General features: G+C 38.8%; 2 pseudogenes across 2 annotated transcripts; both read left to right on the top strand.

Annotated features, from left to right (window-relative positions):
* Positions 1-1266: 1266 nt before the first annotated feature.
* LOC308423744 (transcription factor E2F6-like) lies at positions 1267-7336 on the top strand (annotated as a pseudogene). Its single transcript has 2 exons — positions 1267-1491; positions 6983-7336. The product of its transcript is annotated as a transcription factor E2F6-like (transcript).
* LOC308423688 (NADH dehydrogenase [ubiquinone] 1 alpha subcomplex subunit 5-like) lies at positions 1495-1868 on the top strand (annotated as a pseudogene). Its single transcript has one exon. The product of its transcript is annotated as an NADH dehydrogenase [ubiquinone] 1 alpha subcomplex subunit 5-like (transcript).
* Positions 7337-21928: the final 14592 nt, after the last annotated feature.

Below are 21928 nucleotides of genomic sequence, written 5' to 3'. Positions count from 1 at the left end.
GATTTTTTTTGTTTTTGTTTTTGACCAGAATGTGGAAATGACAGATGTAAGATGCTGAGAAGAGGAAATCATCTCCATCTCTGGTTTTAATGAGATCTAAGTTAAGAATGACTTGAAGAACAAGCCTAGATTATAGCCTAGGCATTTATTAATCATATTAAGCCTCTTAATTATTATTCGGGAACTGGGACATAGGTGAAAAGCTGGGTCTTACATAAATGTTACCCAACATACATGCTCTTAGAATTCAGGCTTAGATCTTGAGAAGCCACAGGGAAGAACAATTTAGCATGCTGCTCTGTGACAGGGTGCTCTGCAAGTGGAACAGCTGAAGTCCAGCTGGCCACATGAGCCAGTGAACAGTGGGGGAAGAAACCACATAGAGACCAAGTATGGTAATGATGATCCCTTACAGAGAGAGAGGGGGGGGAGGGAGGGAGGGAGGGAGGGAGGGTGGGAGGGAGGGAGGGAGAGAGAGAGAGAGAGAGAGAGAGGAGAGAGAGAGAGAGAGAGAGAGAGAGAGAGAGAGAGAGAGAGAGAGAGAGAGAGAGAGAGAGAGAGAGAGAGAGAGAGATTCTGCTGCTTGGGAGAAGGGAGTCCAGTGAGCAGCAAGTAGAGCAGGGAGCCAGAGTCTCAGGACATAACTCAACAAGCAAGAACTTCTCAGAGCTATAAGCTGCTCTGGGAAGCTCTGGAGCAAGTGCAGCTCATGATGCAACCAGTGGAAATAACAGTATCTCAGTCAGAGAACACTGAATCCTCAGCCTGGTACCCAGTGAGAGGGGCTGTCTAGATCAGTGTGGGATGGGCCACAGGTGAAGGTAGGTCAGTGAGACTTGGACAGGGCCAGCAGAAGGCTGAATCAGTGAGGTGTTTTCTGAGCTGTGAGGGAGGAGTCAACAGCCAACACCAGGTGGTAGCAGAACTGCAGAAGGAGCACCAAAGACAAAACACAAAATAAATCCAAGCCCAGACATAAGCCTCTGACCAGGTAAATATCTTTGTAATCCTACTAAGTGCTAAGAAAGAAAGAAACTGAATACAGAAAGTTATAGGGTGAAAGTCCCTGAAGGAAGGAAAGAATGAGATTAAAAAATATATATTTGGGGCTGGAGAGATGGCTCACAGGTTAAGAGTGCTGACTGCTCTTCTAGGGGTCCTAAATTCAATTCCCAGCAATCACATGGTGACTCACAACCATGTGTAATGGGATCTATTGCCCTCTTCTGACTTTCAGGAAGACATGTGGTGGGGCATTCTTGACTTAACAAGGTTGCCACAAAACTGGGTGTCTGGAAGAGGTGTGTGTATGACATCACCAATGTCTTGGATGGCATTGGTGGAAAAGAAATCTAAGAACCACATTTGGTGGATAGAATATAACCTGAACAATGTTGAGGTTACACCTCAAAAGAACAAGCAGCAGGCAGAGCTCTCCAACCTGTCGGCGATGGAAAAAACTTTGGACAAATTGATTAAAGATTATGGGCTGTCATGGTGGGCTTGCTGAAGACCACTGGCCTTGTGGGATTGGCCATGTGTGACACTTCATACGAGAGGCTAACAATATTGTATACCAAGATTCTTGATCCTTTGAGGCACTTTTCTAACACACAGCCTATAGAAAACACACAGAACAGATCACAAATGCGAAGATGGATATGGTCAAAGCAGAACCAGATGTTAAAACATTGAAAGACTTCCTTCGAGGTGGTGTAGAAGAGTTGAATTTTCAGGCTTAAAGAGAACTAAGTCTGGCAAGAAAACTGTTGCAGTGGGAGACATGGGAGTCATTTGTGGAAGAGCCTCCTTCTGACCAGTGGAAATGGCCAATATGCTCACAGTATCTGATGATGGATGTGAATTAAATGTGCAGTTATATGTTCTGTGATGCTGAAATGTGCTCCCATTACTGGCTTTTTAAAACTAGAAGTGCTGTGTGTACTATATTTCAGAGATATCTAGAGGGCAACAGAACAACATTGGTGTCTTGTTCTTCATTGAATTTCTCCAGTAGGGTTCTGGGTGTTTTTTTTTCTTCTTCTTCTTTTTATATAAATTTTTCAGTTTTTATAAAAATAATTTATTTTCAGTTGTCTTTACTTTATTCCACCTGCTAGTTCACCCTTTTCGCCCCAAGTATCATGCCAAACTCTTATGGCTGCCATTGCCTGGCTTTAGTTAGTTCGGTACTTAGAATTACAGTCAGTGTTAAGTTTCTTTTTTTTTTTTTTAAACTTCATTTTAAAAAACAAAGATAAAAGAAAAAAATTTAAACATTTTTGCATAAATGTATGCAAATACAATTGTGTCAGTGCTTGGCTTTTTTTTTTTTTTTTTTTCTTTTTTTAAGGTTGGATACTCTGCCTTAAGGTCTTACTAGTTACAATGAGCAAAAAGTACATGTAAAAAAGGAAGTAACACGGAATTAGTCAACGTTTTCTTGGTGTGTAAGGATTGAGCATGACTTTTTGTTGTTTTGTTTTGCTTTGCTTTCTTTTTTTTCTTGAACTTCACATAGTTTGTGAGTTGTTTCTGGGGCAGTCCGAGCCTCTGGGGTTAGCATCCCACTATCAGTGACTGCATATTATGTCTGTTCTTTTGTGACTGGGTTATCTCACTCAGGATGATATTCTCTAGATGCTGCCATTTTATTAAGAATTTCCTTAACTCATTGTTTCTGGTGGCTGAGTAGTACACCATTGTGTAAATGTACCACAAATTTTGTATCTATTCATCTACTGAAGGACATCTGTGTTATTTCCAGCTTCTGGCTATTATAAATAGAGCTGCTATGAACATTGTGGTGCATGTATCTATGTTATATATTGGAGTGTCTCTGGGGTATATGCCCAGAAGTGGAATAGCTGAGTCTTCAGGTAGTACTATGTCCAATTTTCTGAGGAATCACCAGACTGATTTTCAGAGTGGTTGTATCAGTTTACAACCCCACCAAAAGTAGAGAAGTGTTCCTTTTTCTCCGCAACCTCGCCAGCATCTGCTGTCATCTGAGTTTTGGATCTTGGCCAATCTGACTGGTGTGAAATGGAATCTCAGGGTTGTTTTGATTTGCATTTCCCTGATGGCTAAGGATGTCCAGCACTTCCTTAGATGTTTCTCAGCCATTCGATATTCCTCAATTGAGAACATTTTGTTTAGCTCTGTACCCCATTTTTTAATAGGGTTATTTGATTCTCTGGTGTCTAGCTTTTTGAGTTCCTTGTACACCGTGGATATTAGGCCTCTATCTGATGTGGTGTTGGTAAAGATCTTTTCCCATACTGTTGGTTTCCGTTTTGTTTTCTTGATGACGTCTTTAGCCTTACAGAAACTTTGAAATCTCATTAAGTCACATTAGCTAATGTATGACCTTAGAGCTTGAGCCATTGGTGTTTTGTTCAGGAAATTTTCTCCTGTGCCTATGTGTTCTAAGGTTTTCCCTACTTTCTCATCTAATAGTTTCAGTGTATCTGGTTTAATGTGGAGATCTTTGATCCACTTACACTTGAGCTTTGTACAAGGAATTAAGAAAGGGTCTATTTTCATTCTTTTGCATGCTGAGTGCCAGTTGGACCAGCACCATTTGTTGAATAGGCTGTCCTTTTTCCATTGTATGTTTAAGGCTCCTTTGTCAAAAATCAGGTGACCATATATGTGAGGGCTCATTTCTGGATCTTTTATTCTATTCCATTGATCCATGTGCCTATTTCTGTACCAGTATCATGCAGTTTTCAGCACAATTGCCTTGTAATATAGCTTGAGGTCAGGGATAGTGATTCCATTCCCGCAGATGTTTTCTTGTGGTTGAGGATGGATTTCGATATTCTAGGTCTTTAGTTATTCCAGATGAAATTGCACATTGATCTTCCCAACTCAATTAAGAACTGGGTTGGAATTTTGATGGGGATTGCATTGAATCTGTAGATTGCTTTTGGTAGGATGGCCATTTTTAAAATGTTGATCCTTCCAATCCATGAGCATGGGAGATCTTTCCATTTTCTGAGATCCTCCTTGATTTCTTTCTTTAGAGTTTTGAAGTTCTTTTCATACAAGTCCTTCACTTGCTTAGTTAGAGTCAAACCAAGATATTTCATAGTTTTTGTGACTATTGTGAAGGGTACCTTTTCCCTAATTTCTTTATCCAAATGTTTGTCCTTTGAATATAGGACGGCTACTGATTTGTTTGAGTTAAGTTTGTTCCAGCCACTTTGCTGAACTTGTTTATCAGCTGTAGGAGTTCTTTGGTGAAATTTGTGGGGTCACTTAAGTACACTATCATGTCATCTGCAAAGAGTGATGCTTTTACTTCTTCCTTTTTGATTCATATCCCCTTGATCTCCTTTTGCTGTCTAATTGCTCCAGCCAGGACTTCCAGTACTATGTTGAATAGGTAGGAGGAGAGTGGGCAGCCTTGTCGAGTCCCTGATTTTAGTGGGATTGCTTCAAGTTTCCTACCGTTAAATTTGATGTTGGCTGTTGGTTTTATTATGTTTAAGTATGGACCTTGGATTCCTGTTCTTTCCAGGACTTTTAACATGAAGTGGTGTTGAATTTTGTCAAATGCTTTCTCAGCATCTAGTGAGATGACCATGTGATTTTATTCTTTGACTTTGTTTATATAGTGGATTAGAGATTGCAACTTTATTTCTGCTTGTTATTTCTTTAAGATCTACAAAATCTGTGTGTATATTAGTCCAACAACTGTATCACTTTATCCCATCAGGAAAGGGAACAGTCTTCTTCAAAAAGAGGGAGGAAAGGGCTAGGACATCATCAGAATCCTGTTCTATTTCAGCCAGGACTTAACCCACGATCTTCCCATCCTCAGCAATGGAGGAGAGCTTGGGCCATGAGAGGTCATGATAGAAATAATACTTCATCTGGTAGTTCTCGGGCAGGCAGAGCAGGTTGCAGTGCTGCGTGTTCATCGGGTCATCTGGCCGAGCCCGGCGGATTTTCATCTTGGCGGTCGATAGGCCTGTGAGACTCCGGAGAATCAGAGAGGATGCCACAGAGTACAAGCCACACCAGCACCGTTTACTTTAAAACAGCTGGGATATCCAAACAGAACTCAAACAAGATAAGGATGATCTCCCACTATCCTCCTTTTTTTTTTTTTTTTTTTTTTTTTTTTTTTTTTTTTTTTTTTTTTTTTTAGCGATGCTGTACAGAACTTCATCCATCTTCATCTGAGTGGACTGCCAGTTGTGTCCAAAACAAATGAAGACCATGCACTCTTCCTCCTACAGGATGGCCTGGTCTACCTGACAGCCATTGTGCAGATTCAGAAACATGTACGACATCTTGAGCACGCCTGAGTAGCCGGATGCCACAAGCTACCTCGTGTGAGCCCACATGGCCCAACCATTCGGTCCTCCACGCAGCACCAGTGCCTGTTTTGGGCGTCTTTGACAGATGTAACTAGGCAGACAAGAAAGTGATCTTCAACTTGTGGTCTCCTGTCCTTGCTTTGCACATCTGAACTTAAGTCTGACTATTCCAATTACTGGACAGTTTTTCGAAATAAAAATGGCTTTTACTTTGAATAATCATGGATATATTCAGCTTGGGATGATTGTGAATTGGTGTGTAATGATGTCATAAAGATGATAGGTATACACTAGAACTGTCCTGAACAAACAGCATGTGATACCCTACCAGAGTAATGTCAGGCTGCCACTTACTGTGAGACCAGCAAGAAGCAGTTTCCATGGTGCCCCTGGTCTCCTTCTCCCTTGTCTTTCACTTGCATTTGCAGGATAGAAGAAAAGACTTGTCTTGATTTTTTTTTCTCCTTTGCTAAAGAACAGCAGCGTACCGTTAACTAACACTGGGAGTTTCTTCAAAAGGAAAATTAACATGTGTGGGGCAAACTCATGTAAAGGCTTCTTAGAGGTATATGAGTTATGCCCCTATATACGCATGTGCTGGGCATTAGTGAAAGATGCTAAATGCTAAACACTATGCAATTTTTGTTTACATTCAAGTTTTCCATAAAAACTTGGATGAGATCCTAAATTGTACTTTCAGATTGAAGTTAGTTGTGGAGACTACAGAGATGTATATGAAAGTCTCTTGTGAGGTACTCAACTAAAACTAGAGAAGTAGCACAAAACAAGCTAAATCAGAGGTGTGCATGTGTGGGTGTTCAATAGTACATGAGATTGAACCTAGACCCTCACACAAGTGAGGCAAGCACACCGTACATGTGTGTGAAGAGCCACAGGACAACTTGAAGTGTGTTATTTCCCAAGCACTATTCACTGTTTTCTTTCTAGATTTTACTGGTTTGTTAGTTTTTTAAGACAATTATCTCATTGACCTATGAAGGTTCTCCTGCATTGGAATTACAAGTATGTGTCACAAACCCTGTTTTGTAAACATGGCTTCTTGAAGTCAAATTTTTGTTTCTTGTATAAATCAAGCATCCTATAGATTGTTTCTCTCCAGGTCTCTGTTATGAATTTCATATTTTTTTCATAGCACATGTGCGGGAAGAGAAGTTGAGAAAGAGCTCCTAAGAGGTCTATCAGGGACACACATGGAGCTGCTAGTATGAGAATATTCAGTGAGCATGGCTGTGTGGAATTGGAACATAGCTAATTGCATAAATAAATACAAAGTATGTTATGAATGTGCCATAGAACTTTTAAACTGTGTGCTCTACACTGTGAATTTTCAAAGCAGTCTTCAAATGTCATATATCTAGGTGTAATCAATGATTTATTAATTTCTGTATATGACTGGGAATTGCAAGATGTTTCAAGATATCATGATTCTCAGATTTTGTGTGAACCTTGTAGCTTTCATAGAGATAAACACACCACCATGTTACAGAATATCTCTCCTTACTCTTTTTTTCTGAGAATGGATTCTTTTTTTTTCCAGGGTAAAACAGGCCTGTAAATCTCTGGAATAGGAAGTTTTCTATAGCTCATTCATAAATAAACCCACCTAAGTTAAAAAAAAAGGTTATGGTCAGTAACTGTTGGAGTTAACAAATGACAAACAAAATGGAACACTAGCATATGTAACCTATCAGGATATCCACAGCATTCAAGCTTTCCATGAACAGATTGTCATTGCAGTGAAGGCTCCAGAGAAAACCATACTGGATGGTCCGGCTCCCAGGGAAGATTCTACCACAGTCCATATAAGGAGTACCAAAGGACCCATTGCTGTATATTTCTGTGAAGTAGAACAGAACCACTCAACTAGTAAAATGGTTGTTGGCATGGGGTCCTGTCCATCTAAGAGCAAACATCCACAGTGCCCAGAGAAAGAAGACAAGCCTGTGAAGAACTCAGAGAGAGGGGCTGACAGCAGTGAAGAGTGATGAAGGTCTTTAGAGCATCCTGCATGGGTGAGTCATGTGCTCCATTCTGTGTGGGAGAATCATGTGCCCGTCTGATCCTCAGCAATAAGTCTCCTTCCAGTGCTCTTGTGCTCTTATTCTAGACTTGTAGCAGCACTGAAGGCCAGTAGTGTTCTCCCGAGTATCCTCTGGCAGAGGTTACTGGGTGGGGAGACTTCTTGCTGCCTGAAATCACTTTATCACCAAGACCAGCACAATGACAGACAGCTGGCGAGCTGGTCATGAACTAGGTCCTGCCCTAGTGGACAGTGTTTGCTTCACAGAAGAATTGTCTTATCCTCGTTCACATTGCAGTTAGGTGTTGTGCACTGGTGAGCTGTACACAAAGGGCTAAATGTGCCACCTTCATATATATCTGTATAATGTTTAGTTTGCATATTAAATGTGTCTGAGTGACACTTCTACTCTAGAACACACAAAATAATGTATGTCGGGAAAGTGACAGACAGATTTCCAGTTCCTCAGTTCTGCATCTTATCAGAATACTCTGGATGGGGGTGAGAAGAGTTTTATAAATTATTACATGTAGAAGATTCATGGATGCCTATACATTTAATTTCATACACTTAAAAGTATTTTAATATGATTCATAGTTCTACAATTGGAGTCATACACTTGATTTGAAGCTGCCTACAGAGACACCATGTCCCCGTAGATTAATGACATGTCTCAACGCACTGGGGAGAAAATACAGAATTTCATCTGGCAATAGATCACTTTGCTACAATGTGAATTTGGTCCTGGTGAAATTAGAAGCATCATTACGCTTTTGTGAGCAGATTTTATAATGTGTTTCTGTGCAGCCTTGCTCCTCAGTCCAAGAGCCTTACCTTTTGTGCACTGTGCCCTGCTCCACCTCTCATCCTGCCTTCCCAATCACCTGCTTCAGTAGCAAAGTCATGTGTGCCTCTGTGCCTCAACTGACTCAGTAATTTACCACTAGACTGTGAGCTCCAGGAGAGACATTTGTTCATCGTCGCTCTCAGTGCCGTGTACCACGCCTAGTCCAGAACAAGTGCCCAGTGACCATCTAGCAAACTTTTCAATGGGCAAGTGCAACATGGGGCTGATGGAACCTGGCTTGTAGCTATACAAGAGTCAGGGAAACATCATTAGTGGGTTAAACCTCTCTTTCTTTACAAAATATTTGAAGCAGCTTCAAATAACAATCAAGTATACAAAGTAGAGATAGGAAATTAAAGTATTAAAAGAATAAAAGTAAAAATAAAGTGAAATATGCTGACAAAATGTATCTGGATCTCATGATTTCGTTTTAGTTGTCAGCATACACATACTTATTGTTAATAACATTTACAATTTTATATATCATTTTAAATATAAAGATCAAAAGAAGACAGACTAAAGGGACTAAAAAAATCCTTGTCATGTTAAAAACAATAGAACAGGACTTAACAGATATAGAGCATAATCTGTGGATAGAACAAGAGATTCTAAAGATACAAAGAAACACATATTTTGCAAACCACTATAAATAAGATACAAAGAAACAAATATTTAGGCAAACCGCTATAAATAAGAGACCAAAGTTAAAATTAGAGTTAAATGGAATTGGTACTGATTAGGAGATATTGGAACAGATGTGATTATAATTCCTAGAAACCAACTTGGCCACTTCAAAGGGTTTTTACACATCTTGTAGGAGTTGGGACATTGTCTCAGGTAAAATGGAGTCTAAAATGCATTAACTTCCTAGGAACAAGAGGTCAAATAGAAAAATTAAGTCCATATGTGGTTAATACAGCCAAAAATCTATGGAGAAAAAATATCTAATGCAACAATGGGAAGCACAGGTTAGAATTCTTCACAGCTTCAAAGACAAGGTATAAAAGAAAGAGTTTCTAATAAAGAAATAGGAAAACTGTTATTGAAGACAGTTACAGATTACTTCTGCTGTCCATAAGCAGGATACAAGAGAGGCTAACTTCCACTTTAATCAGGGAGCCATCACTGGGAGATCACTAGGTGTCCTCCCACTAATGTGGCAGACTCACACTAATGTTTGAGTAAAACTATGTCAAAAGAAAACTGCAAGCACTAGAACAGCTGATCCAGGAGTAGATAGAGCCTCAGCATATGGAGAATCCACAATCCCTTGTAATTCTCCTATATTTGTCATTTAAAAGAAATCAGGAAAATGGAGTTAACAGATCTGAGAGCAGGCAATAAAACTCATTCAGCCAATAGGTTCTTTATACTTTGGGATTCCATTGCCTTCCTTCTTACCTAGGGCACTGGTTTTTGTACTGATATAAAAGATTGGTTTTCTATACCTCATTTGCATAACCCAGATAGGGAAAGCTTTGATGCCAAGTCCTGCATGCTATGTGGAAGGAATGGCATGATATGCTTCTTGCCATTGAAACAAAGACAGCAGGACATGGACATCCATGAAAGTTGATAGTCTGATAGTTGCTGTGCATTTGGTGTGTGCACGTGTGTGTGCATACATTCATGCATGTGGGTGCATGTGCATATATGCTTGTATTTTATTTTATTTTATTAAAATAATAGACATTTACTACTTTCACATATAGAAAAACCAAAATTATATTTGTGAGAATATTCCAAAACCTATTATTCTTGTAAGAATTTTTTTTCATGTCCATGAGTTACATTTTAATGATTTTTTTTCTTTTTATTTGGAACAACTTTATTTTAAAAAACAAAAATAAATGTACAACTTTTGAGCATTTTTGCATAAAAGTATACGAATACATTTTTGTCAGTGCTTTGATTTTTTCCCCCAAGGTTTGATAGTGTGCATTAAGTTCTTACTAGTTACAATGAGCATAAAGTACATGTAAAACAGGATGTAACCCATAATTAGTCAGTTTCCTTGCTGTGTAAGGATTGAACATAATGTTTTTTTTTTTCTTGCTTTTTCTTTTCTTGAACTTCACAGAGACTGTGAGTTGTTTCTAGGGTGTTCTGAGCTTTCTGGGGTTAGCATCCCATTATCAGTGACTTTATATTATGTCTGTTCTTTTGTGACTGGGTGGTCTCACTCAGGATGATATTCTATAGATGCATCCATTTTCTTAAGAATTTCATAAAGTCTTTGCTTCTAAAAACTGAGTAGAACTCCATTGTGTAAATATACCACAATTTTTGTATTAATTCATCTAATGAAGGATATCTGGGTTCTTTCCAGCTTTTGGCTATGATAAATAGAGCTGCTATGAACACTGTGGTGCATGTCTCTTTGTTGTATATTGGAGTGTCTCTGGTCTGAATCTTCAGGTACTACTATGTCCAATTTTCTGAGGAATCGCCAGAATGCTTTCCAGAGTGGTTATACCAGTTTACAACCCAACCAACAGTGGAAAAGTGTTCCTCTTTCTCCAAATCCTCACCAGCATCTCCGGTCATCTGAGTTTTGGATCTTGGCCAATCTGACTGGTGTGAGGTGGAATTTCAGGCTTGTTTTGATTTGCATTTCCCTGATGGCTAAGGATGTCCAGCACTTCCTTAGATGTTTCTCAGCCATTTGATATTCCTCAATTGAGAACTTTTTGTTTAGCTCTGTACACCATTTTTAATAGGGTTGTTTGATTCTCTGGTGTCGAGCTTCTTGAGTTCTTTGTATACCTTGGATATTAGGCCTCTACCTTATGTGGGTATAATAAAGATCTTTTCCCACTCTTTTGGCTGCCATATTGATTCTTGACAATGTCCTTAACCTTGCAGAAACTTTGAATCTCATTAAGTCACATTTGTCAATTTTTGACCTTAGAGCATGAGCCATTGGAGTTTTGTTCAGGAAATTTTCTCCTCTTCCTATGTGTTCTAAGGTTTTCCCTACTTTCTCATCTAATAGTTTCAGTGTATCTGGTTTAATGTGGAGATCATTGATCCACTTATACTTGAGATTTGTAGAAGAAGATAAGGAAGGGACTATTTTTATTCTTTTGCATGCTGAGTGCCAGTTGGACCAACACCATTTGTTGAATAGGCTGTCCTTTTTCCATTGAATGTTTACTGCTCCTTTGTCCAAATTCAGGTGACCATATACATGAGGGATCATTTCTGGATCTTCTATTCTATTCCATTGATCCACGTGCCTATTTCTGTACCAGTACCATGCAATTTTCAGGCCAATTGCCTTGTAATATAGCGTGAAGTCAGGGATATTGATTCCCGCAGATATTTTCTTGTTTTTTTTTTTATTTTTTTAAACAACGTTATTTTACAAAACAAAGATAAATGTACAGATTTTAAACATTTTTTGCTTAAAATTATACATTTTTTGTCAGTACTTTTTTTCAGATTTTAACGTAATTTTTATATAAAACTATATGAATATATTTTTTAGTCAGTACTTGATTTTTTTTCAAGGTTTGGTTGTATGCCTTGAAAACTTAATAGTTACAATGAGCTAAAGTACATGTAAAACAAAATGTAACATGGAAATAGTTAAAATTTTCTTGTTTTGTAAATTTTTTTTGTTTTGTTTTGTTTTCTTTATTTCTTGGACTTCATACAGTCTGTGAGTTGTTTCTGGGAGAGTGCAAGCCTCTGGGGTTAGCATCCCACTATCAGTGACTACATATTATGTCTGTTCTTTTGTGACTGGGTTATCTCACTCAGGATGATATTCTCTAGATGCAGCCATTCTCTTAAGAATTTGGTTAAGTCATTGTTTCTGGTGGCTGAGTAGTATTCCATTGTGTATATGTACCACAATTTTTGTATCCATTTGTCTTCTGAAGGACATCTGGGTTCCTTCCAGCTTCTGGCTATTATAAATAGAGCCGCTATAAATATTGTGGTGCATATATCTTTGTTGTGTATTAAAGTGTCTCTGGGGTATATGGCCAGCAGTGAAATAGCTGGGTCTTCAGGTAGTACTATATCCAATTTTCTGAGGTATCGCCAGACAGATTTCCAGAGTGGTTGTATTAGCTTGCAACCCCACCAACAGTACAGAAGTGTTCCTCTTTCTCCGCAGCCTCGCCAGCATCTGCTGTCATCTGAGTTTTTGATCTTGGCCAATCTGACTGGTGTGAGGTGGAATCTCAGGGTTGTTTTGATTTGCATTTACCTGATGGCTAAGGATGTGGAGCATTTCCTAAGATGTTTCTCGCCATTCGGTGTTTCTCAACTGAAAACGTTTTGTTTAGTTCTGTACCTCATTTTTTAATAGGGTTATTTGATTCTCTGGTGTCTAGCTTTTTGAGTTCCTTGTACACCGTGGATATTAGGCCTCTATCTGATGTGGTGTTGGTAAAGATCTTTTTCCATTCTGTTGGTTGCCGTTTTGTTTTCTTGACGATGACCTTAGCCTTACAGAAACTTTGCAATCTCATTAAGTCCCATTTATTAATCTTTGACCTTAGAGCTTGAGCCATTGGTGTTTTGTTCAGGAAGTTTTCTCCTGTGCCTATGTGTTCTAAGGTTTTCCCTACTTTCTCATCTCATAGTTTCAGTGTATCTGGTTTAATGAGGAGATCTTTGATCCACTTACACTTGAGCTTTGTACAAGGAGATAAGAAAGGGTCTATTTTCATTCTTTTGCATGCTGAGTGCCAGTTGGACCAGCACCATTTGTTGAATAGGCTGTCCTTTTTCCATTGAATGTTTAAGGCTCCATTGTCAAAAATCAGGTGACCATATACATGAGGCCTCATTTCTGGATCTTCTATTCTATTCCATTGATCCACATGCCTATTTCTGTACCAGTACCATGCAGTTTTCAGCACAATTGCCTTGTAATATTGCTTGAGGTCAGGGATAATGATTCCCTCAGATATTTTTTGTTGTTGAGGATAGATTTCTCTATTCTAGGTCTTTTGTTATTCCATATGAAATTGCACATTGATCTTTCCAATTCCATGAAGAACTGGGTTGGAATTTTGATGGGGATTGCATTGAATCTGTAGATTGTTTTTGGTAGGATGGCCATTTTTAAGATGTTGATTTTTCCAATCCATGAGCATGGGAGATCTTTCCATTTTCTGAGATCCTCCTCAATTTCTTTCTTTAGAGGTTTGAATTCTTGTCATACAGGTCCTTCACTTGCTTAGGTAGAGTCGCACCAAGGTATTTCATAGTTTTTGTAACAATTGTGAAGGGTAGGTTTTCCCTAATTTCTTTCTCCACATGTTTGTCCTTTGAGTACAGGAAGGCTACTGATTTGTTTGAGTTAATTTTGTATCCAGCCACTTTGCAGAACTTGTTTATCAGCTGTAGAAGTTCTCTGGTGGAATTTTTGGGGTCACACAAGTACACTATCTTGTCATCGGCAAACAGTGATGTTTTTATCTCTTCCTTTCCGATTTGTATCCCCTTGATCTCCTTTTGCTGTCTAATTGCTCCAGCCAGGACTTCCAGTATTATTGTGAATAGATAGGGAGAGAGTGGGCAGCCTTGTCGAGTCCCTGATTTTAGTGGGATTGCTTCAAGTTCCTCGCCATTAAGTTTGATGTTGGCTGTTGGTTTGCTGTATATTGCTTATATTATATTTAAGTATGGGCCTTGGATTCCTGTTCTTTCCAGGACTTTTAACATGAAGGGGTGTTGGATTTTGTCGAATGCTTTCTCAGTGTCTAGTGAGATGACCATGTGATTTTGATCTTTGAGTTTGTTTATATGGTAAATTACTTTGATGGATTTCCTTACATTAAACCATCCCTGCATCCCAGGGATGAAGCCTACTTGGTCATGATGAATGATCGTTTTGATGTGGTCTTGGATTCGGTTTGCAAGGATTTTGTTGAGTATTTTTGCATCAATGTTCATAAGTGAGATTGGTCTGAAGTTCTCGTTTCTTGCAGGGTCTTTGTGTGGTTTAGGTACTAGGGTTATTGTAGCCACAAAAAATGAGTTGGGTAATATTCTATCTGATTCTATCTTTTGGAATAGTTTGTCTAGTGTTGGTGTTATATCCCCAATAAATGTCTGATAAAATTCTGCACTGAACCCGTCTGGTCCTGGGCTTTTCTTGATTGGCAGGCTTTTGATGACTTCTTCTATTTCTTTAGGTGTATAGGGTTATTTAGATGGTTTACTTGGTCCTGGTTTAACTTTGGGACCTTGTATTTGTCTAGTAAAACGTCCATTTCCTTCAGATTTTCCAATTTTGTGGAGTATAAGTTTTTGTAATAGGATGTGATGATTTCTTGAATTTCCTCAGTTTCAGTTGTTATGTCACCACTTTCCTTTCTGATTTTGTTAATTTGGATACTCTCTCTTTGCCCTCTAGTTAGTCTGGCTAGGGCTTTATCAATCTTGTTGATTTTCTCAAAGAACCAACTCTGTTTTGTTGATTTTTTTCAATGGTTCTTTTTGTTTCTATTTGGTCTATTTCTTCCCTAATTTTGATTATTTTGCTCTCTACTCTTTTTGGGTATATCTGCTTCCTTTTGTTCTAGGGCTTTTAGCTGTGCTGTCAGGTTGCTGATGTGAGCTCTCTCCAACTTCTTTTTTGAAGCACTTAGAGCTATGAGTTTTCCTCTCAATACTGCTTTCATTGCATCCCACAAGTTTGGGAATGTTGTGTTTTCGTTTTCTTTGAATTGTAGAAAATCCTTAATTTCTTTCTTTATTTCTTCTTTGACCCTGCTATCCTTTAACAGAGCATTGTTTAGTTTCCATGTGTATGTGGGCTTTTTGTTGTCTTTGTTGTTGTTAAAGACCTGCCGTAGACCATGGTGATCTGAGAGGATGCATGGGAGTATTTCAGCCTTCTTATATCGATTTAGGCTCGCTCTGTGTCCAATTATGTGGTCAATTTTCGAGAAGGTGCCATGGGGTGGTGAGAAGAAGGTGTATTCTTTTACTTTAGGATAGTATGTTCTGTATATATCTATTAATTTTAGTTATTTCAAATTCTCTGCTAGTTTTGAAGTTTCCTTGTTCAGTTTCTGTTTCCCGGATCTGTCCATTGGTGAAAGTGGGATATTAAAGTCTCCCACTATTATTGTGTGGGGTGAAATGTATGTTTTGAGCTTTAGTAGGGTTTCTTTTATGATTGTGGGTGATTTTTTATTTGGAGCATATATGTTAAGGATTGAGAGTTCCTCTTGACAGATTTCCCCGGTTATGAGTAAAAAGTGTCCTTCCTTATCTTTTTTGATAACTTTTGGTTGGAAATTGGCTTTACTTGATATTAGAATAGCCACTCCAGCTTGCTTCTTGGCGCTGTTTGCTTGCAAGTTTTTTTCCCAACCTTTTACTCTGAGATAGTGTCTGTCTCTGTTTCTGAGATGAGTTTCCTGTATGCAGAAAAAGGCTGGATTTTGTTTATGTATCCAATCTGATAGTCTATATCTCTTTATTGGGGAGTTGAGACCATTTATGTTAATAGGTATCAAGGAATAGTTGTTTCTGTTTCCTGCCATTATTGTTTTTTGGGTTGAGTTGTGTCTGTGTTTTTTTCTTCTTTTAGTTTTCTTGTTTAGGAGTTTTCTTGTTTTTACTTGGCTGTATTTTCCCTCATTGTATTGGGTTTTCCACCTATAATTCGTTGTAGTGCTGGGTTTGTGGTCAGATATTGTGTGAATTTTGATTTGTCTTGAAATATCTTCGTCTCTCCATCGATGGTGATTGATAGTTTTGCTGGGTATAGCAGCTTGGGCTGGCACTTGGGCTCTCTTAAGGAGTGCATGACATCTGTCCAGTCTCTTCTAGCTTTCATAGTCTCTGTTGAGAAATCGGGTGTGAGTCTGATTGGTCTGCCTTTATATGTTACCTGACCTTTTTCCCTTACTGCTTTTAGTATTCTTTATTTACTTTGGGCACTTGATGTTTTTACTATTATGTGTCGGGATGTATTTCTTTTCTGGTCCAACCTATTTGGAGTTTTGAAGGCTTTTTTTATGCTCGTGGTCATCTCATTCTTGAGTGTAGGGAAGTTTTCTTCTATGATTTTGTTGAAGATATTTACTGTGGCTCTTAGTTGATACTCTTCTCCCTCTTCTATTCCTGTTATCCTTATGTTTGGTCTTCTCATTTTGTCTTGGATTTCCTGGACATTTTGGGTTAGGAGCTTTTTGTTTTTTGCATCTTTTCTGGCTGTTTTGTCTATGTTTGCAATGTTGTCTTCTGCCCTGAGATTCTCTCTTCGATCTCTTGTAATCTATTGGAAATGCTTGCTTCTGTGACTCCTGATTTCTCTTTTTGGTGTTCTGACTCTAGGGTTATCTCTTTTAGCGTTTTCTTTATTGTGTTAATTTCTTTTTTAAATTCTCTCTTCCATTCCCTTATTTTTTTTTTCTGTTTTCTTCTAAATCTTTGAGTTTTTTGAGTGTTTTTCTTGTTTCTTCTTTAAACACTTCTGAATCTTTTTGCTTTTCCTCCCTTTCTTGTTTAAGTAACTCTATCAGCGTCTTGAGGTATGATTTCAGGTTTGTGTCTTCTTTTTCTGGAGTGTTTGGAATTCCGATGTTTGCTGTTATGGGAGAGCTGGGTTCTGGTGTTGCTAGATTCTCTTGGTTTTCCTTGGGATATACTTTTTCTCTTTTCTCTTGCCATTTTGTTGTCAGTGAAATGTTCTAGTCTTTCTCTTCTCTCTGGTCTGTGTCCCTGGTTCTCCACTGGTCCAGGTTACAGATGGGTCGAGCCCTATTCTATGCCTCAGAGTAGTCGGGTGTGAGCCGAAGTTTCAACTTTCTGTTTTTGGTTGCTGGATCAGGCACGGCAGGGCAGGGCAAGGCAGGGGGTACACTTTCTGTGTGTACTCCGCAGAGATCTCTCTGCTCCCGGCAGCCCAGGTCTCCCACCCACCAGTTGCTCAGCCTCTACAAGCCTCTGTTCCAGGTGGCAGATGGGCCAGGCTCTGCTCTACGTCCTGAGGTCGCCTCCGGGTGGAAACAGAAGTTCTAATTTTCTGTTACCAATAGCAGTTGCTCAGCCTCTATAAGCTGCCGTTCCAGGTGGCAGATGGGCCAGCCTCTGCTCTGTGTCCGGAAATCGCCTCCGGGTAGAAACAGAAGTTCTTATTTTCTGTTCCCAATCGCTGGATCGGGCAAGGCAGGACAGGGAAAAGTTAGGGTGTGCAGTTTCCATGTGCACTCCGCAGAGATCTCTCTGCTCCCCTGCTGTCTAGGTCTCCCACTCACCAGTTTCTCAGCCTCTATGAGCCGCTGTTCCGGGTGGCAGGTGGGCCAGGCTCCGCTCTGCATCCGGAAGTCGCCTCCGGATGGAAAGAGAAGTTCTAATTTTCTGTTACCAATCGCAGTTGCTCAGCCTCTATGAGCTGCCGTTCCGGCTATTTTCTTGTTGTTAAGGATGGATTTTGCTATTCTAGGTCTTTTGTTATTCCAGATGTATTTGCACATGGATCTTTCCAACTCAATAAAAATTTGGGTTTGTATTTTGATGGGAATTGCATTGAATCTGTACATTGCTTTTGGAAAGATGGCCATTTTTACAATGTTGATCCTTCCAATCCATGAACATCGGAAATTCTTCCATTTTCTGAGATCTTCCTCAATTTCCTTCATTAGAGGTTTGAAGTTCTTGTCATACAGGTCCTCCATTTACTTAGTTGAAGTCACACCAAGGTAGTTCATAATTTTTGTGACTATTGTGAAGGGTATATTTTCCCTAATTTCTTTCTCCACATGTTTGTCCTTTGAATATAGGAAGGCTACTGATTTGTTTGAGTTAATTTTGTATACAGCCACTTTGCTGAACTTGTTTATCAGCTGTACAAGTTCTCTGGCAGAATTGGTGGGGTTACTTATGTAAAGTATCATGTCTTTGGAAAATAGTGATATTTTTACTTCTTCCTTTCCAATTTATATCCCTTTGATTTCCTTTTTCTGTCTAATTGCTCCAGCCAGGACTTCTAGTACTATGTTGAATAGGTAGGAGGAAAGTGGGTAGCCTTGTCTAGTCCCTGATTTTAGTGGGATTGCTTCAAATTTCCCACCATTAAGTTTGATGTTGGCTGTTGCTTTGCTGTATATTGCTTTTATTATATTTAGGTATGGGCTTTGGATTCCTGTTATTTCGAAGACTTTTAACATGAAGAAATTTTGAATTTTGTCAAATATTTTCTCAGCATCTAGTGAGATGACAGTGTGATTTTTTCTTTGATTTTGTTTATATTGTGGATTACATTGATGGATTTCTGTATATTAAACCATCCCTGCATCCAAAGTATAAAGCCTACTTGATCATAGTGAATGATCGTTTTGATGTGTTCTTGGATTCGGTTTGCAAGAATTTTGTTGAGTATTTTTGCATCAGTGGTCATTAGGGAGATTGGTCTGAAGTTCTCTATCCTTGTAGGGTCTTTGTGTGCTTTACCATGAGGGTTATTGTAGACTCAAAAAATGAATTAGGTAGAGTGACATCTGATTCTATTTTGTGGAATAGTTTGGAGACTATTGTTATTAGGTCTTCAATAAATGTTTGTTAAAATTCTGCACTGAACCCATATGGACCAGGGCTTTTTTTTAGTTGAGAAGCTTTTGATGACTTCTTCTATTTCTTTAGGTGTTATGGGATTATTTAGATGGTTTACCTGGTCTTGTTTAACTTTAGTGTCTGGTATCTGTCTAGGAATTCATTCATTTCCTCCAGATTTTCCACCCTTGTTTACTATAGGCTTTTGTAGTAGAATCTAATGATTTCTTAAATTTCCTCACTTTCAGTTGTTATGTCTTCCCTTTCTTTTCTGATTTTGTTATTTGGATACTCACTTTTTGCTGTCTAGTTAGTCTGGCTAAGGGTTTATCAATCTTTTTTAATTTTCTCAAAGAACCAGCTCATGGTTTTGTTGATTTTTTGAATGGTTCTTTTTGTTTCTATTTGGTCTATTTCTGCCCCAAGTTTGATTATTTCTTGCAGTCTACACCTCTTAGGTGTATCTGCTTCCTTTTGTTATAGAGCTTTCAACTGTACTGTCAGATTGCTAATGTATGCTCTCTCAAGTTCCTTCTTGGAAGCACTCAGAGCTACGAGTTTTCCTCTCAGTACTGCTTCATTGCATCCCGTAGGTTTATGTATGTTGTGCTTTCATTTTCATTGAATTTTAGAAAATTCTTAATTTCTTTCTTTATTTCTTCTTTGACCCTGCTGTGGTTTAATATAGCATTGTTTATTTTCCATGGGAATATGGGCTTTTTGTTGTCTTTGTTGTTATTAAAGACCAGCCTTAGACCATGGTGATCTGAAAGCATGCATGGGAGTATTTCAATCTTCTTTTTTCTACTGAGGCTTGTTTTGTGACCAATTATGTCATCAATATTTGAAAAGATGCCGTGAGGTACTGAGAAGATGTATTCTTTTACTTTAGGATGATATGTTCTGTAGATATCTATTAATTCCAGTTGGTTCATAGTCTTTGCTAGTTTTACAGTGTCCTTGTTCTGTTTCTGTTTCCATGATCTGTTCATTGGAGAGAGTGGAGTATTAAAGACTCCCATTATTATTGTGTGGGGTGAAATGTATTTTTTGAGCTTTAGTAGGGTTTCTTTTTATGAATGTGGGTGCTTTTGTATTTGGAGCATACATGTTAAGGATTGAGAGTTCCTCCTGACATATTTTCCCAGTAATAAGTAAAAAGTGTCCTTCCTTATCTTATTTGATAACTTTTGGTTGGAAATTTACTTTATTCGATATTAGAATAGCCACTCCAGCTTGCTTCTTGGGGCTGTTTGCTTGGAAGTTTTTTTTCCACCATTGAGCTCTGAGAGAGTGTCTGTCTTTGTCTCTGAGATGAGTTTCCTGTATGCAGCAAAATGGTGGGTTTTTGTTTATGCATCCAGTCTGATAGCCTATGTCTCTTTATTGGGAAGTTGAGTCCATTTATGTTAATAGATACCAAGGAATATTGGTTTCTGTTTCCTGCTATTATTGCTTTTGTAGCTTGAGTTGTGACTGTGTCTTTTTCTTCTTTTGGTTTTCTTGCTTAGAAGTTTTCTTGTTTTTACTAGGATATAGTTCCCCTCATTGTATTGGGTTTTCCACCTATAATTCGTTGTAGTGCTGGGTTTGTGGTCAGATATTGTGTAAATTTAGATTTGTCTTGAAATATCTTCATCTCTCCATCTATGGTGATTGATAGTTTTGCTGGGCATAGCAGCTTGGGCTGGCACTTGTCTTCTCTTAGGGTCTGCATGATGTCTGTCCAGACTCTTCTAGCTGTCATAGTCCCTGTTGAGAAATCGGGTGTGATTTTGATTGGTCTGCCTTTATATGTTACCTGGCCTTTTTCTTTTACTGCTTTTAGCATTCTTTCTTTGCTTTGGGCACTTGGTGTTTTGACTATGTCGGGAGGAATTTCTTTTTTGGTCCAACCTATTTGGAGTTCTGAAGGCTTCTTTTATGCTCGTGGTCATCTCATTCTTAAGGGTAGGGAAGTTTTCTTCTACAATTTTGTTGAAGATATTTACTGTGTCTCTTAGTTGATATTCTTCTCCCTCTTCTATTCCTATTATCCTTACGTTTGGTCTTCTCGTTGTTTCCTGGATCTCCTGGACATTTTGGGTTAGGAGCTTTTTGGTTTTTGCATCTTCTCCAGCTGTTTTGTCTATGTTTACAATGCTGTCTTCTGCCCCCAAGATTCTCTCTTCCATCTCTTGTAGTCTATTAGAAATGCTTGCTTATGTGACTCCTGATTTTTTTTTTTAGGTTGTCTACCCCTAGGGTTATTTTTTTAGTGTTTTCTTTATTGTGTCAATTTCAGTTTTAAATTCCTTCTTCCATTCCTTCATCTCTTTGGTTCTGTTTTTCTCTAGTTCTTTGAGTTCTTTGAGTGTTTTTATTTCCTCTTTAAAAGCTTCTGATTCTTTTTGCTTTTCCTCCCGTTCTTGTTTAAGGATCTCTATCAGTGTCTTGAGGTATGATTTTAGGTCTGCATCTCCTTTTTCTGGAGTGATCATAATCCAATGTTTGCTGTTATGAGAGAGCTGGGTATTGGTGTTGCCAAGTTGTCTTGGTTTCCTTGGGATATACTCTTTCGCATTCCTCTTGCCATTTTGTTGTCAGTGATATGTTCTTGCCTTTCCCTTGTATCTGTTCTTTGTCCCTGGATCTCCACTGGTCTAGGTGGCGGATAGTCCGAGTCCTGTTCTGAGTCCCAAAGCCCCTGGGTGGGAACAGAGGTCCCAATGCTGTGTTCCTGGTCCCTGGATCAGGCAGGGCAGGGGCATGCTTTCCGTGCATACTCGGCAGAGATCTCTCTGCTCCCTGGCTGCCCAGATCTCCTTCTCACCAGTATTTAAACCTTTGGGAACTGCTGGTCAAGGTGGTGGATGGGGGGGAATTTTGTCTTCATTACAATAGAAGAAGGAAAGACATGGATTCCATAACAACTCATTGAATTATATTTGATTTGGGGTGACCTCCTGAATTTCTAGAGTATACACATAAAGGAAGAAATCAAGAATAACAAAAAATGGGCAAAGTATATGCTTATTCTTTTATAATATAAACAGCTCTTAAATTGGCTGAGGCATAAATGTCTCCAGCCAGGAATTCAGCTAAGCATAGTCAGTAATCCTTGTTGGCTACAAATTTGTCAGAGCTTATCAAGCATCTGGCTTGGGTTGGGCTTTCCATTGCTGTGAAGAGACACCGTGA

Source organism: Micromys minutus (assembly GCF_963924665.1).
Source record: "Micromys minutus genome assembly, chromosome: 8".
Taxonomy (NCBI): Eukaryota; Metazoa; Chordata; class Mammalia; order Rodentia; family Muridae; genus Micromys; species Micromys minutus.
This window is presented reverse-complemented; position numbering and strand designations above follow the sequence as displayed.